Source organism: Eschrichtius robustus, chromosome 10 (genome assembly GCF_028021215.1).
Source record: "Eschrichtius robustus isolate mEscRob2 chromosome 10, mEscRob2.pri, whole genome shotgun sequence".
NCBI classification, from domain to species: domain Eukaryota; kingdom Metazoa; phylum Chordata; class Mammalia; order Artiodactyla; family Eschrichtiidae; genus Eschrichtius; species Eschrichtius robustus.
In genome coordinates this window covers 40,339,563-40,354,188 of record NC_090833.1, presented here as the reverse complement: position 1 = coordinate 40,354,188, position 14,626 = coordinate 40,339,563, and the positions used below count along the sequence as shown (strand labels likewise).

General features: G+C 38.3%; 1 pseudogene; it reads right to left on the bottom strand.

Moving 5' to 3' along the window:
• LOC137770936 (ferritin light chain pseudogene) overlaps positions 1 to 13,987 on the bottom strand; it is a 105,262-nt pseudogene extending 91,275 nt beyond the window's left edge.
• Positions 13,988 to 14,626: the final 639 nt, after the last annotated feature.

Here is a 14,626-nt window from a genome sequence, read left to right as displayed (position 1 = left end):
ATTGGCATATTACAATACAAATACAGTAGTTATTGTATTCATTCCCAAATTTTGCAATGCTCAAAATATGAATGTTCCACAATCATTCAGTGAATTCAGGCCAATCTTGTGATTCTTTTTGTGCTCCTCACTTTTCTCCTTTAAACCCCTTTTCTTTCTTCTTTACTTCTTTCTTCTCTACATCTCTCTCTTTACCTTTCTCTCTTCCTATCTTCTGTTGTAGTCTTCTTCCTGTTTTTTTGTTTTTGTTTTTTCCCTAAGAGTCATCTGCTTTGAAGAAGATCTCTATGAAGTCTTTCCTGATCCCTTAGGGAAGATTTAATCTAAATTCCCCCTTTTTATTCTCCCATACAATTCCATGAATACTTTTACCCTGGCACTTATTTTAATGGCATTTTCTATTTATAAATGTCTTTGAAACACATACTGTAAACTATATGAGGGTAATGACCATGGCAATTGTTGACACATCTTAAATGTGCATCATGTTAATTTTTGAGTGTCATCTCGTCTACCATCAGTGCTTCCCTCTTTCTTTCACCCAGTTTTCACCCTCATTTCCTTCTCCAAATTTGTCTCATTTTTCTACTTTCCCTTTTGCTTCTCTATTCTTGCTTTCTCTTTCCCATTGCATCTGCCATTCTTCTTCTTATTCTCCTTCTGACTTCATTAATATGGCCAACCGAAACCTTTTCTAGTATGTTCTGTGTCTTCCTTGCCTCTTTATTGCCATCCACAAACTCTTACAGAATATTCTTGGTTGACTCCCTTACTTCCTAGCATACCCATGTACTTCATGATCACTTTAGAACATTTAAAAGGGTTGGAATTTTTAAAAATAGGTAATTATAATCCGTCTTCTTGCACCTCTGGCATAAGACTCTTCTTCCTCAATCTGACCATTCTTAAATCTAGAATCACTCCAGCTCATTGGTCCTCCTTACCCCCATGTCTAGGCCAAAGAACTTGTGAAATCTTAGCCCTGTTTAATACTTGAATTTATCAAAACATAAGACAGCTAATTCTGCCTAAGGTCACCAAAGAAGAATAAAGATGCCACAGATAAACATTTAGTCCAGTTTTATAATGGACTCTAAGTGCCTATTTGAGTGCTAACCATTAACTCACTTGAACAAGAGGGAGCTCATGACACAAACTAGCATGTTAACTCTATAGACACTTAACTTCACCATTCCTCAATGTAGCTGATAAGCTGCATCCAGTTAGCTTAAATAACATGAATGATGGATTTCCCTTTGTATATAAATTGGGAGTTTCTAAAGTTTTCTTTTTCTCTTTGTACAACTACTGACTACCACCTCTCTTGGTCACTGCAATAGAAAATGATGACCAAGAAACACATTGTCTCAATATCAGTGGGCATAATGTTCTAGTATTCTACAAAAATCTCAAAATTCTTAATCTAAAAGATAGATCTGCCAATATCTTATTTCCTTATCCTTTGTTAATATAAATATCCAATCTATGAAGGTCTCAGTTTCCTTACTTAGAATATAAGGTGGATAGATTTGCCAATATCTAGGGACCTTTCCAATTTTAATATTCCCTGGGTATAAGGGCTGAGCCAAACACAATGGCTCCCTTAATAATTAACCTTGCTTATGATGAAAGTTATCAGCAAGATCTACTTATAAGAGATCAGGCATTCATATCCATATATATGGTAGCACATTGACTTTTACAGAACTCAAAGTAACACAACATAGTTACATTCGTAGACTTAAGGTCACTGTGGTATACTTTACAGTTTTTCTTTTCCCTAGGAGGGAAGTGTAGATCGCTAGGAAGGGATTTCTTTCTCTGCCTTTTAGTAATGTAAACCTTTTATGATCTCTTGGACCCTAAAAGATGGGTAGGGTTTTGGCAGGTGGAGCTTAGGAGAGACCTTCCAGGTGGCAAGGACAACATGAGACAGGGCAGAAGGAAGAATGGATTTTGAGAAGGACTTGTTATCTTACATGATGAGAGCAGCGTTTCACAATCTCTGTCCTGAGGAACACTGGTTTTAGATGATGTCAATGTAGTTACAAGACAGAAACATTTGGGAAGAGCCGTACTCTACATCCTGACATGAAATTCAAGTTTTACTTTGTTACGTTACATACTCTGAAAAGTTTTGGAGGAAGGAATTGATTTAATTTTGTTTAGTTCAGTCTTACTCACACTTACTTGACAAACCTATATTCAGCTGACGGGACTGTATTTTGTGAAAGGCCAATCGGAGAAATGCTGAGATGGAGCTTAGGATATTTCTGTGTTGGGACATGCATGTGATTATTTTTCTTACAATTCTTTACTGTTTGTTCTAACATTTGTTACTTTGCAGGATTCAGTTTTTTTTTTTTTTTTTTTTTAACATCTTTACTGGAGTATAATTGCTTTACAATGTTGTGTTAGTTTCTGCTGTATAACAAAGTGAATCAGCTATATGTGTACATATATCCCCAGGATTCAGTTTTAAGCCTTCTGCTTTTACTTGATTCATTGGGCCTCTTAGAAAGCTCAACAATTCTGGGGGCTTCATCTCTTATGTAGTTTCCAGGAGCTCCTGGCACTTACCACTATTTCCTCTTGATTCTTTTCCTCCGACTTCAAACTTCTTACGATTATGAGCTAATTGTTTTCTCAGCTTCTAGTGTCAAAACCAGCTACCTCGCTCATCTTCATTGTCTCAGTTACAAGGTGCAATATTTCCTATGTTTATATGTGTCAAAATATAAGTCAGGGATTGATACATAGCATATGCTTAATCAAAATTGTATTTCCTTTTTTTCTTTGTTCAAAGGTATCCAAACACTGGCAAAGTTCTTAACTTGAAAGTAGAGTCATCTAATTTATTCAGCTCATCCAACCATCAATATTGAATATTTGTCTTTTTTCTTACACATATTTCTTGTATTCCAATAGTGACATTCTAGACCCCAGTGAGCACATTTATAACTTATTACTGCATTACTACCTTGGCTATTTCTTGACCAAAATTTACTTCATACAACTGACAGCCTATTTAACCTACTGGAGTTTTTTTTTTTTTTTTTTAATGTATGCATTCAAACAATAAACACCAATTGCATTGATAATAACTGAATTTTTACATCTCTATGCACCCATGTATCCAACACCAGATCAAGATATTATAAAATATTTCTAACACCCTACAGTGTTCTCTGTTACTTCTTTCTGTTCCATACTTCCCCAGGGTAACACCTAAACTGACCTCTATCACCATATATCACATACATGGAAACACACAGTGTGTATTCTTCGGTATCTGGCATTTGGGTACATATCATTATATCGGTAGTTGATTCTTTTATTGTGTTTCCCTGATTTTTTAAACCTAGACATTCATATAGTGTCAAAGTACCACTGATTTCTTAATATTATTATGCTGACCTACATCTTCAGGGGCTTTCCACAGTCTTCCATCTGTCTTTCCACCTACTTTCTCTTCCATCTAATTATGTTTCATTTTACCCACCTCAGCCAGCCTTTCCCCCATATTCCCCAACATGTAGCACTCCTGTGTTCAGCCAGTTTTGTTCCCTATTCCATAAGCCCTCTGTGCCATTCCTGACACTGTGCCTGTTCCCTGCCCGGAAGGCCTGTTCCCTACCCTCTATATACTTGTTCAAGACTCAGTTTAAATGCTGCCTGTTCTAAGAAGTCTTCTCAGAAGAAGCCAGTGCTTTTTGGAATCCTTCTTTAATGAAATCTCATAGCAAGTGTAATCTGTCCTCCCTGATCTGGTAATTAATTATCCATTGTTCCTATCATATAGTGTTTGTTTTTCTTATGTGCTGTTATTATTTATTAAAGCAGATTATAGTGACTTGAACCAGGAACTGGGTCATTTTCCTCTTCATTTTAGTGCAAGGATCTGTGATATGAAGTTAGACTCCTTTTCCCTCACTTCCCATTCACCCTCAGCACTTGTCAAACATAAAGTACAAATGAAACTTATTGGTTAACAGGTTTTTCTGGTCCTTGGTTCTGGTCCCTAGGTCTAAGCTGCACTTTTGTAGTGCTAATTTGACTGATTTCTTATTGTCACATAACTCAGGAATTAACTAAATCATTACAAATTTAGAAACATATAAGATATTATACGAAAACCAGTGGATATCACAAGTTTAAACGGCCCGGGGTAGAGTGTTGTATGAGTCGTAGTTTGGTGGGGGCTCACACTTAATGATCTACCCTTCCAATATTCCATTGTAAGTAAGAAAGAGGTATGCAAATATATGGTTAATATTTAACAGTGTTGATAAAAAAGAGAAGAGAGAGAGGTATGACAGGTACTTTGAGAGCTTTTTAGAATTCATGAACAAATATGATTGGATGGGGAAAAAGAAAAACCGAGGGCTAACCTCCCACAAATGAGCTCAGGAAAGAGAGAAGGGCTCATCTGGTAGGCAGGTAGAGAGGTCTGACCTACAGAATCTTAGAGAACCTCAACACTCTGAGCAGTGTTGGCAGGAGGCAAACTAAAGGGCTAACAAAATTCTGCAAAAGTCTCGCACAAAGAGCTTTGGCATGGTGTTCATCATCTAGCTAATCCCAACATGCAGACATTTAAGAGAGTAAAGTCAGGTCTTTGCCAGAGTGGGTTCCTTATTTGGGCAACTGGGTCAAATCAAGAAAGGCAAGTGTAGGCTGCCAGAGTAAATAAAGAGAGGAAAAACAAAAAGAGCGAGACATATTCATCAGTGATTTCCCCCCAATATTCTTAGCCTCCACCTTATCTCGATCTTACTGGTAACACAGGAACTAGACTGAACAATCAGGTAAAAGGTCTCTACAGAAACTGAGTTAATATAGAAAATAAAAAAATAAAACATAAAATTGTAAATTTTCTTCCTAGGGATAATTGAGATGATAGTTCAGTAATTACATAAGATCAGGTGACGTCTAAAGAAATTTTAGAAAACCTGGATAAAGTAAGAAAACATTTGTTTGCCGGCATAAGAATGTTAGAGAGACACCAAGACATGTGGGCCAAGTTCTGGAGAGAAGGGAAACACAGATGCAAGCTTGACATTTGGTGCAGCTTTTCTCCTTGGGGCATTTGCTGATTCAAATCTTACAGCCTAGGAGCTGAAAAGCCAAGGAGTTCAAAAGACTCTAACCACAGAAGCCAAATGGCAAGAGCTCAAGCTAAAAGAAACTAATGGAAGGACAAGCTAAGCGTATTCTTAGTCTCACAGGGCTGGGGGAACCATTACATTTAAAGCCTAACAAATACAAGGGTACTTGGGAATTGGGAGAATCCAAACTTTCACATGGTAATCGCAAAGGGCAACACCCGTAGAGCAAGGACAAGATGGAAATAGACCAACCTTCACACAGACTGAAAAACAGCTTTGAATGAGCTCAAACTGAGAATGGACTAAGGTTACCAGTCCCTATAGTAACTTTCTGCCATAGGCAAAAGTAAATCTTTTCAAGAGAAAGATAACAACATCCAGAATGTGGAGGTATCTTTATAGTTTCCTAAAATAAGTTAAGCCCAATTTTAATATAAAAAATAATTTGGGGCTTCCCTGGTGGCGCAGTGGTTGAGAATCTGCCTGCTAATGCAGGGGACACGGGTTCGAGCCCTGTTCTGGGAAGATCCCACATGCTGCAGAGCAACTGGGCCCGTGAGCCACAACTACTGAGCCTACGCGTCTGGAGCCTGTGCTCCGCAACAAGAGAGGCCATGATAGTGAGAGGCCCGCGCACCGCGATGAAGAGTGGCCCCCGCTTGCCGCAACTAGAGAAAGCCCTTGCACAGAAACGAAGACCCAACATAGCCAAAAATAAATAAATAAATAAATAAATAAATAAATAAATTTTAAAAAAACTGATAGCTGTTGCATGTTGGAAAGACGTTTATAAAAAAAAATAATAATAATTTGACATACCAGGAAAAAGACTAAATGATCAAAAGCTCAAAAAAAAAGAAAGAAAGAAAAAAAAAAACACATAATATAAATAGACACAGGAGGACAAGAGTTAGCAGGCATTGGTTAAAAAAAAAAAGCAAAACGACTATGATTTGGGAAAATGATGGAAAACAAGAGAAATAAGTACATAAGACATATGGAGTATATACAAAATACTGTGTCTAGCCAGGCCCAAGTCACACAGCCTAGGGAGGAGACACACAGCCTACCTGAATCACAAGGACTTCTCCAAAGGAAAAATAAGGTTCTGATGCCAGAAGTAGAAGGAATGAATTACAAAGAAAAAGAACAATGGTAAACTATAATCTAGATATACATCAGTAAATACATAGATTCCCTGGGGTTGTGATCTGGTACAAACAACAAAAAAAAGATGAGACTCATAGTAGAGGCTGCTAGATTCTGCTGAGGAAAGTGCCCAAGGAAGGAAGAGTTTATTTATTTAGTTATTTATTTAGAGTCCACATATAAGTGACATCATGCACTATCTGTCTTTGTCTTATTCCACTTAGCATAGTGTCCTCCAGTTTTATCCATGTTGTCTTAAATGATAGGATTTTCTTCTTTTTAAAGGTTGAATAATATTGCATTGTATATATATATATACCATATTTCCTTTATCCATTAATCTACTATGGACACTTAGGTTGTTTCTATACCTTGGCTCTTGTGAATAATGCTACAGTGAACATGGAAGTACAGATATCTCTTCAAATAATGATGATGTTTCCTTTGGATATATACTCAGAAGTGGGAGGGAGGAAGAGCTTATGACACAAATTGACCATGTGTAAAAGATGTTGTAGGAATGAAAAACTCTGGACACCTAGGAAGAAAGGGGGACCATGAAGTATTTGGAAAGGCCATTGTTCAAGGTCATACATAGTTTAAAATTATGACATTTCAGTGAGCCTGTGTGCATGAAGGTTTGCTTATATTCGAGATTTGAATACCGTGCAAAGAAGTGTTGCTAAATTTTCGATCAACATCAAAAAAAAGGGTGGAAATGTTTTTTCTTCTATTATGAAACTGGAGGAAAGGCAAGCCTTATAAACAGCACGAGGCCCACTAGACTTTTCTGTGTTGATAATGCGAATTTAGAAGAAGAAGGATCCAAGGCTATAGAACAATTTTGAAAGCAAAATAAGGCTGCTGAGTCTTCACCCAGTGTATGAGATTAAGTTTTAGTGGCATATGATGAAGTGGGCATGACACAGCTGGCAGAGCTGGTTGAGTTGTTGAAAATGGCTCTTGAAGCTCTAGGATTTGGAGTAGACATCGAGAAAGAACAAGGTATATCCAAAAGAGTGGAAGGACAAAATTAATAAAGAGAAAAGTCGAAAATAGAGAAGAAAAGCAGTAAACTTGACAAACAAAACCAAAACCTTGTTCTTTAGAAAGACCAGTAAAATAAGCAATATTTGGCAAATATGATAGAGATGGGACTAGCTATAAAACAGAGAGAATATTTTTTTAATTCCCAAAGAATACTGTGCTAGCTTTAACCAACACATTTGAAAATCTGGACAAAATGGCTGTTTATTGATAAGTTATATGCAGCCAATATTTACTTATATTTTGAGTAGAGAATACAAGTAGTTTTATGAAATTAGAAAATATAATCAAAGATATACACCTTAGAAAGACATCCGTTATTTTCCAATGTATTAAAAAAGCTAGAAGAGTCCTAATACAAAAATCAGATATGGAAAATTTACCCAAAAAGTAACTAGAAGCACATTTCTTTTAAGATCTTAAGTTCTAACGAATATTAGCAAGTAGATTCCAGCAACATATTTTTAAAAAGTCATTATGATCAAGAGGGATTTATCACCGTCAAGCAGATATTTTAAAGTAGGATAAAGTTGGAATGAGGAAAGAAATGTCCGTATCCAATATCAAAACACACTCCAAATTTCAGTAGTTTGAAAAAATCTAATAAGCTATAACAGTACATCAGTATATTATTAAACCAGAATAGGAACCCATGTATATATGAGAGATAAAATATAGGGTAAATAAAGTACAGGCTGTCCTCACTGTGGAACTACAACAATGACCAAACGAGCTGAACTGTGCAAAGTTGATCTTAATGATCGATGGAGAAAATATTATTGTTCCATGACCTTAAAATCTTTCTGACAAAACACTAGAAACTTTCTTGTTGGTTATAAAGTTATAGATAGACTTAAAAAATTAGTAAACCTTATATTTAGTTAATACAGTGCAACCAAAAACATTAGAAATATTGAGAATTAACTTGTTTTATTCCATTGTAAAAAACTTATGAGACGTCTAGTTTTGAGTCCAGCATGGAAGGAGCTTGGAAGTTGCCACTCTGTCCTAACAGGTAAATATCTGAACACACTGAAAAATCAACAGTTCTTCGTAGATTCATTAGAGAGGTGAGGTCACAGGAAAAAATCACTGTGCCCAAAATTGGAGAGGCAGATGGCAGATACAGAGAATAACAACCTACCGGAACAGAAACCCAAGAGCAGAAATCTCTGTGGACACCAATAGTGAGGTAGGAAAACCTGAACTCTATTTGACGGATTGCTGGAGGCTTGTGTGGAAAGATCTGTGAGGTAAAAACTCCAGGGAAGCCCCTATCCTTTTGCAAGTTTTGTCTCTTGAGCTCTACCAGGTTGTGACTACCAGGTGAAGGTCAAAGGAAACTCCCCTTGGAATTCTGGCAGGGGGAGAGTGAAAGGAGCAATTTTGAAATACACCAGAGCATTCTGCTATTCTTCATAAGGCCTGCCCTCAGGAGAAGCTGTTTTACCAGAGGCCTAACCTATGGGGTTTTGTCAGAGCCTAACTGACCTGGGGGAAGGGAAATATCCTACCCTGACCCATTCCAGCCATTGTGTTTCACCTAAGGGGAGGGAAAATACTGAGAGGCCCTTGTGACATTCATAGCTGAGGAGCACATGCTCATTATAAGACTGAGACCTAATCATAAGACTATGCAATGCTTCTATAACACCACATCACTAAAGGACTATGTACTGCAGTTAATTTCACCAGTACATCGTGTCTGGATTTTCAAGGAAGAGAAAAGTGAAACATATAAAATGCTTGATTAAAACCAGAAATGGCAGAAAAAGCATGGAATATAAAAAAGGAACAAAGAACAACAGCAATAAATATGAAACAGTAACAAATATGGTAGACATTAATCCAATGATATCAATAATCATTTTAAATACCAATGGTATAAATACACCAATTAAAAGACAGAGGTTGTCACAGAGGATCGATAAACAAGATCCAAATATAAGAAATCTACTTTAAATATGAAGGTACATATAGCTTAAAAGTAAAGGGTTGGGGAAAGACACATCATGCTAACACTAATTAAAAGAAAGTTTGAGAAGCTGTATCAATTTCAGACAAAGCAGAGTTAAGAGCAAAGAAAATTATCAGGCACAAAGAGGGGCATTCCATAATGATAAAGAGGTCAATTCTCCAAGAAGACATAACAATTCTTAATGTTTAGGTGCCTAACAACAAAGCATCAAAATTCGTGAGACAGAAACTGATAGAACTGCAAGGAGAAAGAAATAAATCCACTATCATAGTTGGAGATTTCTACATCCCTCTATCATAAATGGACAAATCCATCAGGCAGAAAATCAGTACAGACATAGCTGAATTCAACAACACCATCGACAAATGGATATAATAAACATCTACAGAGTGCTTCATCCAACAGCAGAATACACGTTGTCTCAAGCTCACATGAAGTATACACCAAGAAAGACCACATTCTGGGCCATAAAACACACTCTAACAAATGTAAAACATCAGAAATCATATAAAGTCTGTTCTCAGACCACAGTGAGATCAAACTGGAAATCAGTAATGAAAACAAAGCTGGAAAATTCCAAAATACTTGAAGATTAAACGGTTCAATTCTAAGCAATACATGGATCTTGCTGTCTGTGTGTGAACTGAATAACATGCACAGTGACCAAGCACCTACAGACTTTGAAAGAAGGGACCTGATTGTTCACCGATCATGATACACATCTGTTATATCCAGGGTGATTTGTGGACTTAAGAACTAGCTGTGAAGTTTGTACTTTATGCCCTTCCTCACAGTTAATATGGCAGTAACTGAAATTTGATTGTTTTGTTGGCGTCCTGGGATTATTTAACTAAATCACGGTAACTGAAATTCATGCATGGGCAAACTGTTCAGAGCGAGGACTGCATGAATAGCATACATTTGGTAATATTCCATTGCAAGAAACAAATATCGAGAAGAATGTAAAATAGGATAAGAAATCATATTCTTGTTATGAGGAAGTCTGTCCCTAAGCAGAACATGAATCTGAGATATCATAAAGAAAAAGAGTTGATTTGACTTCATAAAAATTAAAGAATTCTGCACAGTAAAAGGCAACCCAAACATAAAGATAACTGACAAACTAGGAAACATAATATAAACATTTGACCGTGGATTTGACCAACAATTCCTTTTCTTCACAATAGTATGAGGAGGGGAATTCTCAGTGAGTCAAACCTCATGAATCAGTAGATGAGAGGTTAGACTAAAGTTGTCATATGGTGTGGATTTAATTTTATGGAAGGCAAAGTACCTTCCAACAGAAGATGTGGAGTATTACCAGTCTTATCCAGATCCTTGGCAATGCAAGAAGAGAAACCTTGAGTAACTGTGTGATAGATGAATCTCTTTTCTGTTCTATAAGGGAAGGAGAACAATCTGTCTATTTCTCCAGGGCAGAGTTCCAATATTGTCTGTACCACTGAGCTTTGCAAAACATCGAAACGCACGGTCTTTAGCAAAATCACTCTTAAACAATCAAGAGGGAAAGAAAGGGAAAGGCTAATGAACTTGCCAATTACCTTTGTAGCCCTGACTGCTGAAAATAGCGATGATGGGAAATATGTGATGCCACGTACGTGAAACTAAAGAGCACAGAGATTCAAATGGAGTAGAGTAGGGAAGAATGCCTCTGATAACCCACCCAAGTTGAATTATTTATAGTCTCGAGTGGGAAATGTTGATTAAGAAATGAGAGGATACAGGCAGGAGCAGCTCCTGAAATTGTGCCTAAATACCTCCAATATTCCTAAGGAATCCCGCGGACAACTGTGTCAGAGCGGAGCTGACAAGTGGAGTATAATAAGCGCAGAGATCATGGCCTTGTCAGCCAGCATACGGAGAGCATTACTGATCCTCAGCAAATCATTACTGATCCTCAGAAAAATGTACTGTGACTGGGTCTAAAACCTGACTGGAATTTTCCATAGATGTGTGATACTGGAGATGGGTTTGCAGCTGCACTTGCCAAATCACCTTTGCAAAGCACGGTAGGTCACAGCCAGAGGAGCAAAGGCTGCTCTGCTCTTTCTCAAGCAGAAAAGGATTTTAGAAGTGCCAAATTCTCTCCCACAAAGGATGGGGATAGCAGATTATGAATTAGTGATTAGTACAATATCTGTGATCCCTCGGCTAATTTCCGTCTTGAAGCTGGGGGTATAAAGACTCAGGTGTTGGGTGATGAGCCACAATCCCTCTGAACAGGTGCTTAATCAGGAGTGGATAGGATGAATTCAGGCCTGGGCATCTGGCATCTGGTACCAGCCCTTTTTCTGGCAGGTTGCCTTTAGACATGTCCCTGACACCTTTGCATCTGTAGCTTTTCGTTGTTGCTGTCTGGTTGTTTAAATATGTAAAATGGTGATAACACTCCTTGGTGGCATATTCTATTTTAAAAAACCTTCCATTACTCAGCGCACATCAAACAGTAAATGCTTTCTCTTAGTAAACCTGCATAACAATTTTCTGAACTCTTCTGCTCTGGGCAAGAGTCATAAATACACCAGGCAAACAAAGTGAAAGATGAGACAGTACATAGTGTTTTATTCAATTGGGTCTTTATACCTAAGTGTGACTCTTAACCAAGGATTATGCAGTAGTTAAGGACACAGATTAAAGTCGTTTGGAGTGTGTCCTAAAGTCTCACTGCCAGAATTTAAATCTTTACTCTGGAAATTGTAGACCTGAGACAAATTACTTGCCTAAACTTCATTTCCTGCGTCTGAGAAAGATAATAATATCTACCCTGTAGTAGACTGAATAATACCTTTGCCCCCAAATGTCCACATTCTAATCCCCAGAACCCATGAATGTCACGTTAAATGGCAGAAGGGACTTTGCCAATGGGTTTAAAGTAAGGGTCTTGAGATGGGGAGATTCGCCTGGATTACGTGGATCCTGGACGGGCCCAAATGTAACCACTGGTGTTCTCAGAAGAGAGAGGCAGAGGGAGTTTTTACTCCAGAGAGAATGTGATGATGAAGTTGGGGTTGGATTGATGTGACCAAAAGTCAAGGAATGCTGGCAAGGAAGCAGATTCTCCCTTAGAGCCCCTAGAAGGAGGATGGATGGCCCTGTCAACTCCTGGTTTCAGCCCAGGGAAACTGGTTTTGGACCTCTGTCTTCCAGTACCATAAGAAAATAAGTGTATTTTGTTTTAAGCAAGCACATTTGTAGTAATTTGTCACAGCAGCCATAGGGAACTAATGCGTACCTCATAGGAACTATTTCTCCAATTAAAATGCGTGACTGGGAACACACTTAGTGGCCTGTCTGGCACACGGTAGGTATGCTACCGTAGGTCGTTCTTGGAAACTGAAGCCTTGGTTTTGAGGGATCATCAAAACCAGTACGGTGGTTGCCATGTTTCTCCTTGTTCATCCTGGTGACAAACCAGTAGAGAGAGCTCCATCCTTTCCCACAGGACCCCCACCCCTAGTACTTAGAGGGAAGAGGTTACGTCTCACTTAAGGCACCTTCTTCTTTTCCTTTCTACTTTTTTTTTTTTTTTCATTAATCTTCATCCAACTGGCCTTTCTAAATTTTAAAGAAAACAAAACCATTTCTCCGTGGATTCAGATACTACCCCAAGTTAATATTCCAACCAAGTTCTTGTTCTTCCGGGTCTCATCACCAGAAATTTCTGAGCCGAAATCCTCTCTAGTTTCTAGGATCACTCATTTTCTCATTTCTCCCTTCTCCGTTTAGTTCAGAGTCTTGTCAACTTAGTCCCTTCCCTAAGCACAACTTATAATACGGTGACACAGCAAAGTGATGAAAGTCTAGACGGTCTGGTTTTAATCCTGGGTTTTTGCCACCTACTTACCGTGGGACGTTAGACAAGCTATTCAACCTCTCTGGGCCTCAGTTTCCCCCCAAAAAGGCGAATATTACATATAATACCTACATATAGTGTTGCCATTATGAGGATTAAGTGAGTTATTATTTGGTAAGCACTTAGAATAGTACTTGTTATAGTCTAAGCTCTACAACTGTGCTTGTTAATAATAATAAATGCAATTCCAAGCGTATAACTTCCTCAACTTTGTCATAACTTTGAGATATTTATTTGGTGAAATCAATAAAATCGTGTTTCAAGGGAAACAGAAAAGTATTTTTGAGCGATTGTCCACGTGGCTAGCTTAGATATTTCACCACAGTCAGTGTTTCCAAGTTTCTATACAACAGCCTGGGCGAGTCCTGTAGCAAACTAGAAATTGATGGAGCTCGTGTTTTGAACCCTTTATCTCAATGGCCCCCCAGCCCCAAACAATCCCCATATCTGTAGACATAAACTTTCATTTGTCCTCCGTCTTCTGAAAACCTACTTCTAAGAAACTCTCTGATCTCCAACTTAGCGTGAATTTAAGACAAAAGTACTATTTGCCTCAGAGAGACAACTTTTCAAGAGTGGTTTTGTTTGGTTTGGTTTTTCTGTCTCTCCCAGCCCCTCAGCCTTGGACTAATCCTGGAGCTACGTATTACGGCTCTAACACTTAGCGCCTGTGGGATTCTCCGAGCCTCGGTTTTCCTACCTGGGAGGGGCATCTGAAAACCATCTGGATTTCAACCAGTACTCCAAGTACTTATGAGGCAGGTAGTCTTTATTCCATGTGGAGCCAAATACTGGTCTAGGCCATAAGTGAGATCTCACCAAGGGCGTCATGTATCTCGTAAGATTAAAAATTTTGTATGGCACTTCAGGCTAAAACTCTGGTTAGTAATAAGCAGGGTATTTTCCCTGCATGTGTCTCTCAAGAATTAGAGAAAGTTCCTGTCCTGGGACTGCTGAGAGGACCACACCCAGCTCTGTCTCAGGTAAAGTATGAACTGCTGGTCAGGCAGCCTCACTACATCACGTCACCCTGCGTTCACAGCAGTGACTGGCTCAGGGAGGGCCTGGGCGGTCTCATAACGGTCAAGGGCTGTTTCTAGATCTCTAAAAAGAAAATATTTAGGACAAGAAAGACATGCATCCGTGAGTCTGAAATTCTCAAATCTTCCCCAAGCCACCTTCTAATTCTTGAGAGACATATGCAGGGAAAATACCCTGCTTATTACTAATCAGCGTTTTAGCCTGAAGTGCCGTATAAAATGTTTGATCTTACAAGATACGTGAGGCCCTTGGTGAGATCTCACTTATGGCCTAGAGCAGTATTTGGCTCAATATGGAATAAGGACTACCTGCCTCATAATAACCTGGAGTACCAGTTGAAATCCACATGGTTAGCTCTCCCACAAAGCAAGGAAATTAGGGTGACGGGGCCAGAATTATGCATTTTCCATAAGTAGTAATTAGTCATTA